Here is a 20,195-nt window from a genome sequence, read left to right as displayed (position 1 = left end):
CAGCACATACTAAGCACTAAGTATATATATCTACCTGTGTTTGAAGCAGTCTCAGCAAGTGGTAGTGGGCGGGGAAAGGATAGTTGAGTGGGGTGGTTTGGGTAGAGGGGAGAACATAGCAAATACTTAACTCAGGAATGGAATAGTCTGACATACTGTCTTTGAGAGGGTGCAGTGGTTGTAAGACCTGAGGCCTGCTTTAGATCCACAGCTTATCAACTGTTAAATGTGAGAAAGACCTTTCCATTGACTCTGCATACTCCTACTGCTCCTAAAGTTACACTCACTCTCCTATGTGCTGCTTGAAGAAGGAAAGTATACCAGCATGGCACATGTATACCTACCTAACAAACCTGCATGTTCTACACACATATCCCAGAATTTAAAGTAAATTTATTTTAAAAAAAGAAGGAAAAGTATAACAGAGAAGGCAACACACAAACAAACAAACAAACAAACAAAAAAGACTTATCACCCACAATTCTCAATTTCCTAATTTCGATATGATGGAACCATAGGAAAGCACATCTAGCTTCATCTGGCAATGCCATTATATAATTCCATGACTGGAAATTATTCTCTGGTCATCTTTGTTACATTTTGTTAATTCCCCTTTCTGAAAAAAACTTATGTCCATTACAGAAGAAGCCTAGTTCAAAGAGGAAACTTTGGAAGATGTCTTCAGTGGTTTTCTAAGATTCTCTCACTTCCTCATTTTTTATTTGTTTTTGTTTTTCAAGACACGGTCTCATTCTGTCACCCCAGCTCGGTACAGTGGTGCAATCACAGCTCACTACAGCCTTCATCTCTGAGGCTCAAGTGATCCTCCTGCCTCAGCCTCCTGAGTGGCTTGGACTATTGGTATACCTTGCCTGGTTATCTTATTTTGTGTAGAAACAGAGTCATGCTGTGTTGCCCAGGCTTGTCTGGAACTCTTGAGCACCAGTGATCCCCTCACCTTGGCCTCCCAAAGCACTGGGATTACAGTTGTGAGCCACTGTGGCTGGCCTACTTCATTTTTAAAAACCAAAGTCTTCCCACTTTAGAGTGCAGGCCTGGGATCCAGAAGAAATGCACAGAACCCACATTTCAGCATGTATGAAGTTCAAAAATGGATGTTTTTTTTCCTGTTGTCACTGTGAAAGGTTTTTCTATTTTTAGGAATGCAGAGTTCAGAGCAGTGGATTTCTGAGACACTTTCTCCTTCCTACCTCTTAATAACTTGGTAGAGATAGAGATTCTTTAAGAGTTATGTTTTCAGAGAATAGAATCATGCCAGGATTCCTCAAAGCAGAATCCTTTATCTGCATTATTTGGGTTAACTCAGATATACTGAAAATAGATTTTTGCCTACATGAAGACACCCTATTTGAAACATTTCTAGTATAAATCATTTTTTAGAAAGTGAGTTGAAATTAGATGGCATGTTGTTGTAAATTGGGATCGCATGGTTGAGTCAGGAGCTCCAGGCAGTGCCATATCAATGGGAAGTAACAGGGACTTGGGAGGCCAAGTCTGTCCATTGGGAAGAAGTATTTTATCATGGAAATTGCCACTTCCTGGTGCTAATAAAAAGCAGATTGACTTTTAATTGGTTTTATAATTGTTTTTAATTTCTCTTTAGACAATGCACTACCTGCTTGCTGTCTGCACTGGGGGCAGGGAACCCTTTTCCTGTCTCCCCTGTTCCTAGGCCATGGGCTTGGGATCTTGTTTTTGCTGTGCTGTAACCAGTTAAATAACCTGGGGCATGACAATGCTGATTTGAGTCTGTGTTCACACTTACAGATTTAGAAACTTTCAGTGTTGGTACTCTGGTTTGGAAAGCTAAGTACATTTAAATTCAGTCCAAAACCTTGGCATCATTTGAATTTCTGTAATAAGGGCAACTCTTTTCTCTAAACTTATTATTATTCTCTTTCACCTCTCATGTCCATACATTATAACATTTTAGTGTTAAACATTTATTGAAAACATTAGATAAGAAAGAAACCCACACTGGTTTTTTTTTTCTAATCACCTACCAATTCTCCAAATTCCCAGACTTTTGAAAAAGGGTTAAATTGAACTATTTCCAAATCAGATTGTTCTGCTAAGCCAGAAATATTTTTCTTGGCTCGGAGTAAACTGTGAACTCTTGAAGCTTCCAATAGTGATGCCATGCTAAAGAGGTGAAAAATATCTTAACAAAATTGGATTAAAGAAGTAGTGTGTGGATAAATGTGTATATAATATTTTAATAAGGGGGGTAGACTCTGTTTTCCTTCATTATGTCTCGCATTCATGTTTCTCTGAATTTAAAGTACAGAGGAAGTTGTTAAATTACATTTAATAATAGAGCAGGGCGTTTAATGTATATTAATTAACTATCAGCAGATGGTAAAGGGAGTCCTTGCTGAGTATGAAGAAGGAGAGAGAGAGAGAGTTCTAACTGCCATGTAATTAAGCTGAAACTGCAGAAACAATGGAGGTGCGATTACTTTTTTATTAACACATTATACTTACATGTGATGTGGAAGAATTTAATTACTCTGTGACTTCTATTACGTTCATTCAAGTTGCTCTCATGTCGAGTGGGTCTCTGTTCCCTGTAAACACTATAGAGCAGCCTGAGTCACTTTGTTTCTGAGCATTTTGATCATCATGCTGTGCAAGTTGAGAGACAGTCGCCATGTACCTCTGTGTCTGGATGTGACTCAATGCCAGAAGGTGGCCAGTGTATCTTTTCTGTTTCCTGCTAAATGCTTAGAATGGGTAACCTCAAAGTGCAGAGAAGAGCTGAAATAAGGGGAAGATAAATTGTTTTTTTCTTTGCTGTGGCACATCTTGGACATATCACATCTGACAATCAGGCCTTAGTCAGGTTAGAGAAGTTAGGAAAAGACAAAACTAATCTTTTTCTGCCTTGACGTTGGTAAGCAAGTTAGCCACCTTGAGTGGCAGACAGGCCCATTCTCTGAGGGTGTATTTGCCTTTCAGTATCACTAATCTGTGTAAATGCAGATTTGTTTGTTATACTGCAATTGCTACTTGGTATTGAGATATATTTTCCTATTTCATGATAAAATAATTTAGCTTTTTCTTTTCTGTTGGTGCTGTCCTATCTTCTACCAATGTTTATATGAAATTCTCAGCCAGTTGAAGATCCTAATTAAACTAAAGAATAAAAGATTGTTGTGATGTTACTATGAGCGGAGCTCTTGATTAATGAGGTATTCTATTATATTCCCTAATCTGATTATAGGCATAGAAAAACAATGCCAATTTTGGTGATTACTTGTCTCCAGAAAGAAAGGCAGGTAGTTCTTTACCAACCCCCATTTCCTAGCTGGAAAGGTAAAAGTACTGGCAAACAGATAAATGACCATAAAGATACGTGTTAATCTTACCACTTAAAAGTCACTTAAAAGCCAACCTTACCACATTTCCTCTTTGTTATGGCAGGGCTTGATATGTAACTAGTGCTCTGCCTCTCTCTGTCCTCAAAATTGGGACCTGAAATTCTCACACTATGTGTCACTCATTGTGACCCCCTAGATTCAAATGTGCCCAAAGTCAGGAATGGTTTTAGGAAGCATGAGAAATTGAGGTGACTCAGCTGAGCATCAAGCAGGCTTTAGCTCTTATCTACTCTTTCTTTTTTCCTGATCCCAAAAGGCCAGGTCTTTTCAAAAGGACTTTAGACAAAATCCTCACATTATCCTCTGATTCCTGTAATTGGGTCTCCATATTCTGGGTTCCAGAATTGCTAACTTGCCTAACTTGAGTACTGACTCAAGTATCTGTAGAATTCAGATCGTGAAAGGAATGCAGTGCAGATTCCGTACTCATAAGTGATTGAGCCAAACTCATAGCCAAAGCTTTAACTTTTGGATCTAACCTGCATTTTATTTTTGGATTTAGAGATAGGGTCTCCCTCTGTTGCCAAGGCTGGAGTGCAGTAGTGAGATCATAGCTCATTGTAATCTGTAACACCTGGGCTCAAGCTATTCTTCCATTTTAGCTTCCTGGGTAGCTGGGGCTACAGGACATGCCACCAAACCTGGCTAATTTTCTAATTTTTGTAGAGATGGTGTCTCACTATATTGTCCAGGCTGTTCTCAAAGTCTTTGTCTCAAATGATCCTCCTGCCTTGACCTTCTAAAACGTTGGGTTTACAGTTGCGAGCCAGTGTGCCTGGCCTTGGACTAGCAGTGTAAGTGCTATGATGACCTTAAGATTTTTGTGGTTTTGGCCATGTCTTTTAAGCTTAGAACATTTTTCACTTACCCCCCTCTTTGAAATTCTGTCTAGAAACATATACTCTGAAATTATAGCCGTCGAGTTTCAGGGACCAAAACAAATTCAAAAGCAAACACATATGACATTTTCAATGCCATAGTTAAAAAAAATCAAGCACTTAATAGACATTGCTAAACCACTGACTATATATGCAGCTTCATCCAAGTTTCTTAACCTTTCTGCTCCTATGTTTCTTTCTATTAAAATGAGAAAAGTAATTCCCGCCAAAGAACATGCTATAAGGATTGAAAAAACTAATGTTTATGCTCTTTGCATAGTAAAGGGCAGAAACTACACTACTAGCTGCTGGTTTTAAAACTTAGCTCAATCCCTCATTAGTTGTGTGACCTTGGAAAGTCATTTTTTGTCTCAGTCATCTCACTTGTAAGTGGTGATAATAATGATGTCTTCCTTACAGGGTTGTTGTGAGGATTTAAATGATTGTTATATGTAAAGGACTTATACTTGCACGTAGAAAGTACCACATGTGTGTTTGCTGTTATTATCACGGTGCCTGGCACATAGTCATAACTGGAGTTATTATGTGGAAGAACCAGGGCAAGGCCTACTGTGTGGTTAGGTGCTCTATAACATAGGTAGCACCTTGCCTTTCTTAACATCCATAGGTGAACTCCAGTGGTGACTGGGATTCGTTGAAGGTGCAGGTCCCAAATGATTATGAAATGATTACAAACCCCACAAAGTCTCAGGAATAAAATTACAAAAGACATCATTTAGGATCAAAAGGGCTCCTATGTCTGGAATTTCTGTCCCTAAATGATGTGATTGGAGGTAAACATATTTTTCATTATTTTCTTCTTCCTATAAGAAGGTTCACAGAGATATCCTAACTACCCACTTTTGTACTATACCAAGAAATTTTCATTTCAGCTCATGTTTTAAATTATTAGAGCCTAGAGTCTGCTCCTGGATCAAATATAAATCCAATTGATTTATCAAATTTAAGCCATCTTTTGCTGGAAGTACAGGAGAGCTGAATCCCTGGCAACAATTAACCATATCCTAGGTCAAGTGTGGTAGGTAGCTAGAGGATAGTATTGGTCCTGAACACATTCGGACACATTCCAATATCTTCCTCATTCGACTTAAAGAAAGAACACGGCCACAGTTGTATGTATTATTATTGTTCTATGAATAATCTTGTTTTTTTTTTTTGAGACAGAGTTTTGCTCTCGTTGCCCAGACTGGAGTACAGTGGTGCGATCTTGGCTCACTGCAATTTCCACCTCCTGGGTCCAAGCCATTCTCCCGTCTCAGCCTCTCGAGTAGCTGGAATTATAGGCACCCACCACCATACCTGGCTAATTTTTGGGATTTTTAGTAGAGATACGGTTTTACCATGTTGGCCAGTTTGGTCTCGAACTCCTGACCTCAGGTGATCAGCCCACCTCGACTTCCAAGGTGCTGCGATTACAGGTGTGAGCCACCACATCTGGCTTTTCACTATCAAAAAAGTCTTTTAACAACCTGTAGGTTGGGAGAAAATATTTGCAAACTATGCATCTGAAAAAGGTCTAATATCCAGAATCTACAAGGAACTTAAACAAATCAACAGCAAAAACCAAATAACTTAATAAAGAAATGGGCAAAGGGACATGAACAGATAGTTATCAAAAGAAGACATACAAGCAGCCAACAAATATATTGAAAGAAATGCTCACCATCACTAATCATCAGAGAAATGCAAATCAAAACCATAACGAGATATCATCATACACCAAACAACGGATGCTGGTGAGGCTGTGGAGAAAAGGGAACATTTAACTACTGTTGGTGGGAATGTAAATTGGTTCACCCACTGTGGAAAGCAGTTTGGAGATTGCTCAAAGAACTTAAAACAGACTTACCATTTGACCCAGCAACCCCAATACTGAATATATACCCAAAGGAAAATAAATCATTATATGGAAAATGCATAATGTAAGGATATATGTGCTTGAATGTTCATGGCCATGCTATTTATGATATCAAAGACGTGGAATCAACCTATGTGCCCATCAATGCTGGATTGATTAAAGAAAATGTGGTACATATACACCATGGAATACTATCCATACTATACGTCCAGCTAAAGGAATGAAATCTTGTTCTTTGCAGTAACGTGGATCCAGCTGGAGGCCATCATCCTAAGCAAATTAATGCAGGAACAGAAAACTAAATGCCACATGTTTTTGCTTACAAGTGGGAGCTAAAAATTGAGCACTTGTGGACATAAACACAGATAAAATAGATGCTGGGGACTACTTGGAGGGAATGAGGGATGGGGACATGGAGGGAAAAACTACCTATTGGATACTATGCTCACTACCTGAGTGCAAGATACCCACATACTAAACCTACACAGGTACCTGCTGTATCTAAAATAAAAGTTGAAAAAAAGCATAAAAAGTTATTAAAAATATTGGTGACCTCCTGAAGGACAATAATATTTAAAAAATAATTTTAAATTTGAAAGTTGCTTCAAAACTTGCCTATTTGAATCCCCTTATTATTATGTTTTTGTTTTCAGATAAGAACACTGAGTCTCAGAAACCTGGATGTGCTTGCCACTTGTCATACCGTTTAGTTTACATTCCCACATCCCAACTCTCATGCTCTTTCCGGCTTGCCTGACCCCACTATATTATACTGTTTTGAGCTTGCTAAATCATGCCTGGGAAGCAGTAGTGGACATGGCCTTTAGTGAATGCAGCCCCTAATCCCCAGGGGAGCGCTACTTACCTGCCATTACTAGCAAGCTCTTAATGAACAAATTAGCCCGTGTGCAAAGAGGCAGCAGATTCTGACAAGCTCATTGGGTTTACAACAGCTGTGTGCATTGCCAGAACTCACAGGAATAAGGGTTAGGGTTGCTCTCTGCTACTGCTATCAAAACCCAGTGTCTCAACAGATACCTGTTCCACTTCTCCTTTGAATCTATTGCTTCCTCCTTGGCTTCTGCAGTACAATTTGCAACTGGAGCTGCTTCCCCTCAAAACAGGATTTGATACAAAGATTAGCGTATCTAAATGCATCCATTGTAGTTCTAAATGGAACCTTTTTCTAAAAATAAACTTAAGAAATCAGCCCTCAACTATTAAATTATTAAGACACAATTAATAATTCATTTTTATTAATATAGATAATTTCTCTGGGTTATTTAAAATGCATATGGCAGGGCAAGAGGGGCCTGCCCAACACAAATTTGCTTCCTCAAGTCAGTCTTAATATTTTTCTATGAAACTAGATATATGAAGGCAACCTTGCACATTATGGAGGGAAAGGAAAAACATAATGTTTTAGAATAAAAAAAAATAGGCAAATCCTAACAAGTAAATCCACCATGGCCCTCAAAAATTGAGAGTACAGAAAAATTTCACATCCAGAAATAAGACGAAACGTTATATGTCTGGTAGCAAAGGAACGCTTGATTTTTCTAAACACCTAGAAGGTCACCTGGGCAGCAAAATGTCCTGTCCTGCTCTGTAATTAGGAACATACTCTAACCTCAACAATAGTGGACCCAAGCTCAATTTCTAGCAAAACCCTGCAATTTCAAGCATAGTGTGTTTTTAAGATGACAATAAATCCCAAGCTGTGTAGTCCAATAAAGTAAAATTCCTAAAGTGGTATAGGATAAAACATATTTCTGACCTTGCAGAAGGCACAGTATGTGGGTCAGATTACAGCATGTGGACGTGAACGACGCTGACTCAGGTTAGTGCTGGACATTACAAGACTGGACTAGCCTCAGCTTTTTTCCCATTGCTGAAGATCAGAAAATGTCCCTGCAGCTCTGGATGCCTCTATTCTATGCAAGTGAGTAAGACCACAAATTCCTCCTTCTCCCTAGCAAGGTTATCCCAAAGCAGTGCAGGTGATGGGCCTCCAACCCTTTGAAACATCATGCATTTCTCTATGTTTTAATTTTAGATTAATTCTGTTACTTACCTCAGGAAATGGAATCCAGCTTTCTCACAGGAATGAGAGCATGCCCTTCATACTGGGACCTTTAAGAGATAGTAAATAATTCAAGCTTGGTTTTTATGGAAACTGAGGTTTAAATGTTGGGTTTACTCTTAACCCCTTTCTTTTTTGCTTATCCCATACAATGTTTTCTGTAGGCTCTACAATCAATCAAAATACTTCAAGAAAACCACCACAGCAACCCTTCATTGCTTCCTTCCTCATCCAAGAATCCATTATGCATTGCCTACTGTTTCCCCCCTCCTGATTTTCTGGCTTTCACCCACATGCCCTTCTAGCCTATTCTCAGTACAGTGGTCGAAGAGATCCTTCTAAGCTATGAACCAGGCATCCAATTCATTGCTCAAAACCATCCAATAGCTTCACCGGTAGAACACTGGCTTTTATGACCTGGTGAGATGAAAAATTCCAGTTGTGAAACTCAGTTTTCACATGGCTTCCCACCAACTCAGATAACTTCTAGGCACTGACTAGACTGTGATTCTTGAGATTTCTCTTTTTTGTTGATTTCCTTCCAGAACCTGACATATGCCTTACCCCTATTAGGCATTTAATAAACGTTAATACATTGAACCTTTGCCAGGACAGGTTTGTGAAACCAATTCTGATCAGTTTGTACAAAATCCACCAACTTTAAATTTGGAATTAAATATTAGAGCCTATTAACATTGCTCCTAAAGCATACTTGTAACCAATTAACAAACTACAATTTTTACCATTAACTTGTCAGAAACAAAAGTTATGCTAGCCATAAAGATGTGTCTTTTACAAATTCATTGTTACAGATCACATATGGAGTAGGTGCAGCGGATACTCTATGAATCTTGTAGCAAAAGTGAAAGAGATTAAGATTAGTACAAATAGAATATTTGAACTTTCAAATACATGCATACCTCAGAGATATTAGTGGTCATTTATAGACAACCACAATATCACAATAAAGCAAGTCACACTAAATTTTTGGTTTCCCAGTGCACATAAAAGTTTTGTTTACACTGTAATGTGGTCAATTACTGTGCAACAGCACTATATGTAAAAAAAGAAAATCTACATACGGTAATTTAAAAATACCTTCTGGCTAAAAAATGCAAACAAAAATCCAAGGCTTCAGTGCGTCATAATTTTTTTGCTGGTTAAGGGTCTTGTCTCAATGTTGATGGATGCTGACTGGTGAGGATGGTGGTTGCTGAACTCAGTTTATTAAAATTTGGGGTGCAATATGGCTTTTCTATGTCCCCATCCAGATACCATCTTGAATTGTAGCTCCCATAATTCCCATGTGTTCTGGGAGCGACCAAGTGGAAGATAATTGAATTATTAGTGTGGGTTTTTCCCATACTGTTCTCCTGGTAGTGAATAAGTCTCATAAGATCTGATGGTTTCATAAGGAGTTTCCACTTTTGCTTGGCAAAATTATTCTTTCCAGACTGCAGTCATGTAAGACATGCCTTTCTTCCTCTGCCATGATTGTGAGGCTTCCCCAGCCACGTGGAACTGTGAGTCCATTAAACCTCTGTTTCTTTATAAATTACTCAGTCTTGGGTGTTTATCAACAGCATGAAAACAGACTAATACAGGGTAGCTATGGCAATTTCTTAAAATAAGATAACAATAAAGTTTGATGTGTTAATTGACTCCTTCTTTTATGAAAGAATTCTCTGTAGCCTGTGATGTTGTGTGATAGCATTTTATCCATAGAACTTCTTTTAAAATTTGAGTAAATTCTCTCAAACACTACCACTGCTTTATCAACAAAATTCATGTCATATTCTAAATTCTTTGTTGTCATGTCAACAATGTGCACAACATCTTCACCAGAAGTAGAGTCCCCCTCAAACCACTTTCTTTGCTCTTTCATAAGAAACAATTACACTTTTGTGAATTTTTTCATGAGATTACAGAAATTCAATCACATCTTCAGGCTCCACTTCTAATTCTAGCTCTCTTGATATTTTCACCACATCTGCAGTTGCTTTCACTATTCAAGTCTTCAGTCAGTCAAATTCATCCATGAGTGTTGGAATCAATTTCTTTCAAACTCTGTTAATGTTGATATTTTGACCTTTTTCCATGAATCATGAATGGGCTTAATGACATCTAGAATGGTGAATCCTTTTTGGAAGGTTTCTCAAAGACTTTGCCAAGCTGCATCAGAGGGTTCACTATCTATGGCAGCTATAGCCTTACAAAATGTATTTCTCAAATAATAAGACTTGAAAGTTGCTCCTTTTTCCATGTGCTGCATATATTTGTACATCTCCAACAAAGCTCTTGGATGACAAGGTACATTTTTAATGTGCAATAATATTTTGAAAAGAATCTTTTTTTTCTGAACAGTAGGTCTCAATGGTGAGCTTGAAATATTTAGTAAATCATGCTGTAAACAGATGTGCTGTCATTCAAGCTTTGCTATTCCATTTATAGAGCACAGACAGAGTAAATTTAGCAAGATTCTTGAGGGCCTTAGTATTTTCAGAATAGTCAATTAGCATTGATTTTCATCTTAAGGTTATCGGCTGCATTAGCACCTAACAAGAGAGTCAGCCTGTCCTTTGAAGCTTTGAAACTAGGCATTAATCTCTTCTCTTTTGCTATAAAAATCTTAGATGGCATCTTCTAACATAAGGCTCTTTCAACAACGTTGAAAATGTTATTTAGTGTAGCCACCTTTATCAAATATCTCAGTTCCATCTTCTGGATAACTTACTGCAGCTTCTACATGAGCGCTTGCTGTTTCACCTTGCACTTTACATTATGGAGATGGCCTCTTTCCTTAAACCTCATGAAGCAGGTTTATTAAACCTCTGCTAGCTTCAAACAGTTTTTCCTGCAGCTTTCTTACTTTTCTAGCCTTCATGGAAACGAGGAGAGTTAGGGCCTTGCTCTGGATTAGGCTTTGGGTTAAAAAACTATTTTGTTTGGTTTGATCTTTGATCCAGATCACTAAAACTTTCTCCATATCAGCGATTAAGGTGGTTTCTTTTTCTTGTGTGTTAAATGGGTAGCAATTTTAATTTTCTTCAGAAACCATTTCTTTGCATTCACAATACCACTAATTGTATGGTACAAGAGGATTATCTTTTGGCCCATCTTGGCTTTTGACTTGCCTTCCTCAGTAAGCTTAATCATTTCTAGCTTTTGATTTTAAGTGAGGGATGTGCGGCTCTTCCTTTCACTTGAACATTAGAGGCGATTGTGTGGTTATTAACTGAGCTAATTTTAATATTGCCATATGTCAGGGAATGGAGAGGCCTGAAAAGAGGAAAGGAGGGTAAATGGCTCATCAGCTGAGCAGTCAGAGCACACGCAGCATTATTAATTAAGTTAGCCATCTTACATGGGCAGAGTGTGTAGCATCTTAAAACAGTCATAATAGTGATATCAAAGAACACAGTCCATAGATCACTAAAACAGATATAATAATAATAGTAAAATTTAACATTTTTCAAAAATTACTAAAATGTGACACAGAGAAATGGGAGCAATAGGCTTGCTGGATGCAGCTTTGCCACAAACCTTCAATTTGTAAAACAAGCAAATAAACAAAAAAAAGACAACACACACACACGCGTGCGTGCACACACATACACACAAAGAGAAGTGCAATAAAATAAGGTGTACCGATAATGTGCAGTTAATTGCGACTTCAGTGAGGCAGACTTTAGCACTTTCTTTTAAATTAATAGAACTATCAGTTTCATTTTTTATTTAATTATCTGGGAGAAAATTATCTATGAGCAATAAAAGTTACCAAGTGGTCTTCATGATTTTAAGAGATAAATAAGGACAGAAAAATGATTAGCCATAGTCAATTAGTTAATTACAAAGTCATAGTTACTGTTCTAATATTACTAGTACTTCCAAGATTTTTTGAGCACTTAACCAAATATTAAGTACTATGTTAAGAGCTTTACATGTAATGCTCATATAGTCCTTAAGCAAACTTACGATAAAGATATTAACATTATTATCATTTTTATAGATAAAGAACCTAGGATTTAGAAATATTAGTTTTCTCAAGATTATAAAATTGATATGATTGAACCTAGGTTCAAACTCATGTGCTTTTGGCTCCACAGTTCAGGCAATAAGTCTCTAATTTAATTAGCTATAGTCAGTTACATGAGTGGGGAAGCATACTATTTTCTCAACAATATATTTGCAAATTAAGTACAAAAGTTTATCTAGAGTCAACTGCTCTTTATATAAGAAATAAAGTGATCTGAGAAAATATGCGAGTCTCTGCTCATTTGTATAGATACTTGGAAATGGAGGCAAGAATAAACCAGCAACTAATGAGATAGGTTACCTAAAGCAGTGGGTGGGAACGAATGGAGGAACGATAACGGGTCGAAGGGAGGAAGAAGGAATAACATTTCTTTAAAAAAACTTTTGTGTTTAGCTTTGGTAAAGTTTTACATGCTTGCCAAATAAGTAAATAATTTAAATCAACCAATATCCTGCAGAAATTCTAAGTTGAATTCAAACTTTAACAAACGACCTTAACCTCATTATGCTTGAGTAACTTGGATAAAATAATCACATTGAAAGAAGTGAATAAAAAAAAAAAACTGACCTAAATGACTTTAGAAAACCATGGCTTTGATTATATCTTGTTAAAACAATGATACGAAATGCGATACACTGATATGTCATCTAGTTAACAATTTTGGTTTCTACAGGGGTTTGGCTATTAATTCTCAAACAACTTTTATATAGGATATAAAAATTATATATTTAAAATATATAATTAAAATTATATATAATTTTAATCCTAATAAGGATTAAGAAAATAAGTAAATATATAGTAGTGACAGCCAGACACTATGGTCTAAATGTTTATATCTCCCCAAAATTCATATGTTGAACTTCCAGCCCTGAAGGAGAAGGTATTAAGAGATGGTACCTTTTGGGAGGTGATTAGGCTCCTCCTCATGAATGGAATTAGTGCCATTATATTAATAAAAGAGGTCCCAGAAGGCTGCCTTGTCTCTTCTACCATGTGAGGAGATAGTGAAAAGGCACCATCTATGAGAAAGTGGGCCCTCACCAGACATCAAATCTGCCAGCACCTTGACCTTGGACTTTCCAGTCTCTAGTACTGGGCAATATATTTATGTTGTTTATAAGCTTCCTAGTTTATGATATTTTATTGTAGTTGTGGACTGAGGCTCAGATTTCTGAGTATCGGAAAAGGACGCTACATGTAAGAAAACAGACAAGGCTATATCTATGTGTATGTAACTAAGCATAGCTTTCCTTTAGTTCATTTATTTAATAATGTATGAATAAGCATACATTTCCTTCAGTTCATTTGGCTACATGCACATATCTATGTGTATGTAACTAGGCATACATTTCCTTATCTCTGCCTAAAGAGAGGGCCAAAAGCAAGGACATCCCTAGCAGCAACGAACACATCTAGTGGCCAGATCTTGGTTTCTAAATTCCATTCTTCAATAAAAGGGATAGGGCTTCTTAGAGAAGTGATTGATTATAGGACTGAGGCAGGAGAAATACAAAGTGATCCTGGAATATGTTATAGGGACCAAAACATAATGGAAGTATGCTGAATGAACAACAAACACAGGCACCCATTGAAGGAGCTCTTAAAGGCCAAGGCTGTCACAATTTGAGCATCAAAATAAATAATGAGACTAATAGAGCATAACCCAGAGGATGAAATAAATATCCACAGAACTATACTAATATAAATAAATAAATGGAAGGAAGAAACAGCTCATTTTTACAGAATTCCAATTAGAATTTTAACATAGAAGGGATAATGAAAATGAAAAATGATCACTAAGCCAACAGTACATTAATAATAGTTGTAAACAGATTTGCTGATTGATGCTAAAAGTAGTAGACAAATATATAATTAAAAACAAACATTCATGTAATTATAAAGAATCTTTTCACAATGTACTTATTTGTTTCATAGGGAAAATAGCAACCTATAAAGTGGAGATACTTACCAGACATCACCTTATCAAAGTGATTACAGTTAATGTTGCCAATACTAAGACATATAAGACCATGTATTCCCTATTGTGATGCACTGAGAATGGCACCACATCACTTTTGCGGGATTCTTACCAAAAATGCAAAACGTCTATCTAATCCTGAGAATCAGACAAACTGAAATTGACAAACACTGTACAAAATAGCTGACCGGTATTGTTCAAACATGTCAAGTACATAAGAGAGAAATAAAGAAGGGAACTGTCAGAAAATGAAGAAAAAGACACCAAACATTTAGATACAATATGAGATCTTTCATCGAATACAAGATTTTCAACTGAATATTATTTGCAAAATTTGTGACACTACAATAAAAAGCGTACATAGATTATTTAAACTATTACTCAAGATCAACATTAATTTTCTGGTTTCCATCATTTTACTGAAGTTTTATTTGATATTATACGTTAGGGGAGGTTGGATAAAGAAAATATGAGAATTCTGGGTCTAAGTTTTGCAGTTTTTCTGTAAGTCTAGTGTTGAAAATAAACTTTAAAAAATATAAAAGCATTTGAAAATATTTCTAAAAGGGTATAATGAGAAAGTACAATCTACATAAAATCCATCTCCAGAGAGAGAGAAGACAATTTAGAACACATTCTGTTGAGCACTTTATTAGTCTGCTTGGGCTTCCATAACAGAATACCATAAACTAAGTGGCCTAAACTACAGAATCCATTTTTTTTTTTTTGTAAAGACAGAGTTTTACTATGTTGGTTGTGCTAATCTCACATTTCTGATCACAAATAATTCTCCTGCCTTAGTTTTCCAAAGCTCTTGGATTAAGACCTACAGAGTAAGCTTGGTGGGACAGTACTTGCAATTTGATTTCCAAAAAAATCAGAGTTAGTGACATAAGAGGCTACATGGTGTATGTGTATGGGTGTTTGTATGTGTGTAATGCGTAAAAATACATAGATTTTTAATCAGACTGCTCAGTTTTTCACAATACTTCTGGAAACAAGAAAAAAATTAGCAGCAAAAGTAGCTGTATTAACTCATACTAGCCAAATCTCAGTTATAGTCAACCTGACATAAAACTATATGAAACAGACAAGAATGACATTTAAATGCATAGAAGTGGCAGAACTACCTTCTCCCTCCCCTCTAAATAATAATGTACAGCCCCATTCTCTAGCCAATTCCACTTCTTAAGTACCTTGTTTGACATTTCCTTGCAATGAATGGAACCCCTACCAGTATCATTAGCTTTGCAGGATTTTCTCCTGAGAATGGGCAAAGCCACTCCCAATTCTAACAGGCCAGGATAGAGGGAATAAATAAAGAAACAAAAGGTGGGACAAAATAATGTAAACCTCTGTAGTAAATTGGAGAAGTTTTATTAGCAAAAGTGAAGCAAATATTACAGCTCTTAGATACAATAGTGAAAGTAAACCAGGCCCTTGTATATGCATGATTGCCATCTAACCAAATCGAGACCACAGTGGGTCAAAGGGAGAAAAAAAGGATAAAAATATTGCCAATTTCTGTGGCATATGGATTCACAGCATAGGAAATATGCATGTAGATACACAGAGTTTTAAATATATGTTTGCTCAGCTCATCCTCATCTTGAGAAGGCTTATTTGGCTTTAAATCTTCCCAGGGTTTTGCTCATTACACTTGCTCTTGTAGATGCCTTTCAAGCCCTGCTTATGACTGCTCTCACCTCCATCAGAAGGCAGGCCAGAGGGACTTTCCTATGAATCCAGTCTATGGGATTTATTTACTTATTTATTATTTAGTGACAGGGTCTCCCTATGTCGCCCAGTCTGGAGGGCAGTGGTGCAGTCATAACTCACCACAGCCTTACATTCTTGGGCTCACCCTCCTGGGTAGCTGAGACTCTAGGCACACCCCATAATGCCTGGCTATTTTTAAAAATTATTTTTTGTAGAGATGGGGTCTCACTAGGTATCTCAGCCTGGTCTTGACCTCCTGGCCTCAATGTGTCCTCCAGCCTCATCCTTCCAAAGCGCTGGGATTACAAACTTGAGCCACTGAGCCTGTTGAGATCACATAATTTACAATTGCTTGTCCCTCTGGCCAAGCAAAATCAATGGCTGTCTATTATACTTTGGACTGAGGCAAATACCTGAAGTCATTCATAGTTAAAGCCATGGAGCAAATAGTCTGGGAGATTTCACTGAGCTGTCTCTGAATCATCAGCAAGGTTTTCAGAGCTCCAGTGTGTTCTATCAGTGGGAGGAATCATTGACATGGGCTTCCCACAGTAATTGCTGTAAATCTCAGTAGATGTTTGCAATTTGCCTTATGCGCTATGGTATTCAGTGTGTTATCTGATTTGGACTGGTTTAAGGGTCATCAGGATAGCAGCTGGTAGAGAAAATGGAAACAGATAGTTAAGGGAGCCCTACCTTGAAAAAGAAACAACAGCCAAAAGCTTATCAAATGATGATGGCAATTGCCACAGAACACTTGATTAACATGGAGATAAAAATTTGGTCAGCACCATTATGATTTCCTGCATCTCTTGGAATGTGTGCAGCAATGTAATAATAGTACTTCTTTGTGCAATGGAATCTTGTTAAATTGATACAGTTTTATTCAAAACAGCATGAATTTGAGGTAGCTATTTCTCCCTAGTTGACTTAAATGTCTTATTGCTCTTAAATAAAATATCAGATAATATATACTTAAGGTCCTTTTTTTTCATAGCTCTCTTAATATAGAACTAACAAGGTATTACTCAATAATTTAGAGTTTTCTGGTAAAGTGCCCATAAAGCTTTCACAAAAATAATGGGGACTATGTCCATTTTTTCTCACCTGACATGTGGTAAAATTCAAATTCTGGAAGTCTGAATAATCTTTCCAGGCAGCAGAGACAGTCTGCTGTATCGTGGATTTAACCACTTCAGATAGAGCTGAGTGAGGGCCACTACCAATTTGGGCCCGAGTGGAGATCATTGCAGAAGGACAGCAGTCCAACCAGATATGCACATTGAATGTGTATGACGTCAAATACGACTGATTTGGAAAAGTTCATTGCTTCAGAGCGGAACAGTATAAGATGTCCTGAAAGTGAGAAGGAAAGGCAGCTGCAGAAAACACAGAGTGGAGCTGCAGAGAGGGAGGTTGTACCGCGGCATGTTACGTCTGTGGTTTTGGAGTTAGGGCTGCAGTCGTTTCCGCTGTCTGCCACTTTCAAACTGTGGGACTTTATGAGGATGTTTCTGAGTGTTGGCTGCTTCCTTTTTTGTATGATAGAACGCTAATCTAAAATTTATGCCGGAGAGCTGAAGTGAATGCAACAGAAAAACAAATCCAAAGGTAGTTCTGTGGGAATGGATATGTTCATTAACTTGATTTAGTTTTTCTACAATATATACTTATATCAAAAATTACATTGCATTCCATAAATCTATACAATTTTATGTCAATTAAAAAAACAAAGAACAAAGACACTAGTATTTTATCTCATATTATTTTTGTGAGGATTAAGTGAGCAAAAATATGTGAAAGTGCTCTATAAACTAAGGCAGGGGTGTCTAATCTTTTGGCTTCTCTGGTCACATTGGAAGAATTGTCTTGGGCCACAGATAAAATACACTAACACTAACTGTAGCTGATGAGCTAAAAAAAAAAAGCAGAGTCGCATAATGTTTTAAGAAAGTTTATAAATTTGTGTTGGGCCACATTTAGAGCTGTCCTAGTTCGCATGGGGCCTGTGGGTAAGTTTTCTCTAAGGCATTGTACAAATAATACTCATTGTTTTACACATGCCATTTAAAATGGAAAGAAAAAGTACATATTTTTCAAATTATAAAAGAAATAAAAGTTATAGTACATATTTTTCAAATTATAAAAGAAATAAGTTATAGAAATTAAAAAATTATATGTGCTATGCTAGATTTGGCCTGAGGATATCTCAGTACCTACATACTATGCATACATGAACTGCAACCTAACTTACTATGTAAACAGACTGAAAGCCTAACCTAAAAATTCTTTTTTTTTTTTTTTTTTTTTGAGATGGAGTCTCACTCTGTCACCCAGGCTGGAGTGCAGTGGCACAATTCTGGTTCACTGTGACCTCTGCCTCCTGGTCTCAAGGGATTCTCCTGCCTCAGCCTCCCAAGTATAGCTGGGATCACAGGCACCCACCATTATGCCCAGTTAATTTTCGTATTTTTAGTACAGATAGGGTTTCATCATGTTGGCCACGCTGGTCTCAAACTCCTGACCTCAGGTGATCCTCCTGTCTCAGCTTCCCAAAGTGTTGGGATTACAGGCGCTGGCCCCTAAGATTGTATTCTGTAACACATAGCTTGGTGTCAGTCAATTGCAGTAGCTGAGCTTCAGCTAATCACAGGCTGGGAACTGATCAGATACTGTCCAAATAAGGCAATGGCTAAACTGTGACCAGTCATGCTTTCTCTGTTCTTCACTTCCATTTTCTGTCTATAAAATCACTGCCAACCCACATTGTCACCAGGAATTCTCTGAACCTTTGAACCAGAGTTCTGAGCCACCTCCCCAATTTGTGACTTTTTCTTAGGTCAAATCAGCTGTTAAATTTAATTTGTTGAAAGTTTTGTTTTTAATATGTACATTGAAAGAAAATTAAATGCTGCAATTAATATTACTATCTAAAATATTAAAGGATAATGTTGAAAAAAATTTTCTCTAGGTATTCTCATGTGTGTCTGTATTTCAGATAAGATAATATAGTATATTCTAGACAGTATTAAAATCATTTTTTTTCCATTTCACTTAGCATTTTCCCATATCTTGAATATCAGATTGGTAAATGAGGGAAAAGGAAGTATTATTGCTTTGCTCCCAATAAAATGAATCACTGGCATTTTTTATAAGAAAAATATTTTTAAAATCATTTGTTGGCAAGTACATACTCCTAGCTTCTGGGATTTTTATTACCTCAGCCAAGGCCTGTGAATAAAGTGTTGAAAAAATATATTCAAAGCAAAAGCCAATATGGTAATTTTAAAATGTGTAGAGAGAAATAAAACAAAACTGTTTGCTACATAGCAAAGATTATAGAAAAAAGAATTTGATATGTCTTATCACTCATTGAGGTTTAGAATATTTGCTTATTGTAAAATAAATAAATAATTTTAAAGAAATTTTTATTTTAAAAGTATCAGATGTGGTGGCTCATGCCTATAATTTTAGTACTTTGGGAGGCCGAGGCAGGTGGATTACTTGAGGTCCAGAATTCACAACTAGCCTGGCCAATACGGTGAAACCCATATCTACTAAAAATACAAAAAAAGTTATTTGGGTATGGTGGCAGGCACCTGTAATTCCAGCTACCTGGGAGGCTGAGGTAGGAGAATAGTTAGAACCAAGAAGACAGAGGTTTCAGTGAGCTAAGATTCTGCCACTGCACTCCAGCCTGGGTGACAAAGTGAGACTCCATTTCAAAAAACAGAAAAAAAAAAAAAGAAAATTATATTACTCAATAAGTACTTGAAGAATGTCGACACTAAACTTTCCCAGCACTTTAGAGACTAGCCTTTCTATGAGATGCATCGCCAGCCTCTGGTAGAATAACTCTAGATTATTTCCTGAAATATGTATCTAGCATGAAGCTGGAAAAAATGCAATCCAAACTGCTTGGGAAGCCCTTGTTATTTTGGAGTCTGCTCCAAATAAAGAGTTTCCTTATAAATGAGTGTTTGACCTAACCTAGAATGTCCCTATCACCTTAGGGCTGCAAAATTACTGTCCTTTATACTCCTCAGGTCATTGGCACTAGAGTGCATTTCACACCCCAAGTGTGCCCATGATTCTTGGCTAACGGACTGTACACATATTAATTATGCTCTGGTTATCCAGTGTTATAGAACAAGCAGTTCCAAAGCTTAGTGGGTTAATAGAACAACAGTCATTTATTTTTCTCGCAAATTTAAATTGTGT

Source organism: Callithrix jacchus, chromosome 13 (assembly GCF_049354715.1).
Source record: "Callithrix jacchus isolate 240 chromosome 13, calJac240_pri, whole genome shotgun sequence".
Lineage (NCBI taxonomy): Eukaryota > Metazoa > Chordata > Mammalia > Primates > Cebidae > Callithrix > Callithrix jacchus.
The sequence above is the reverse complement of the archived record's forward strand: the minus strand, read 5'-3'. Positions refer to the sequence as shown.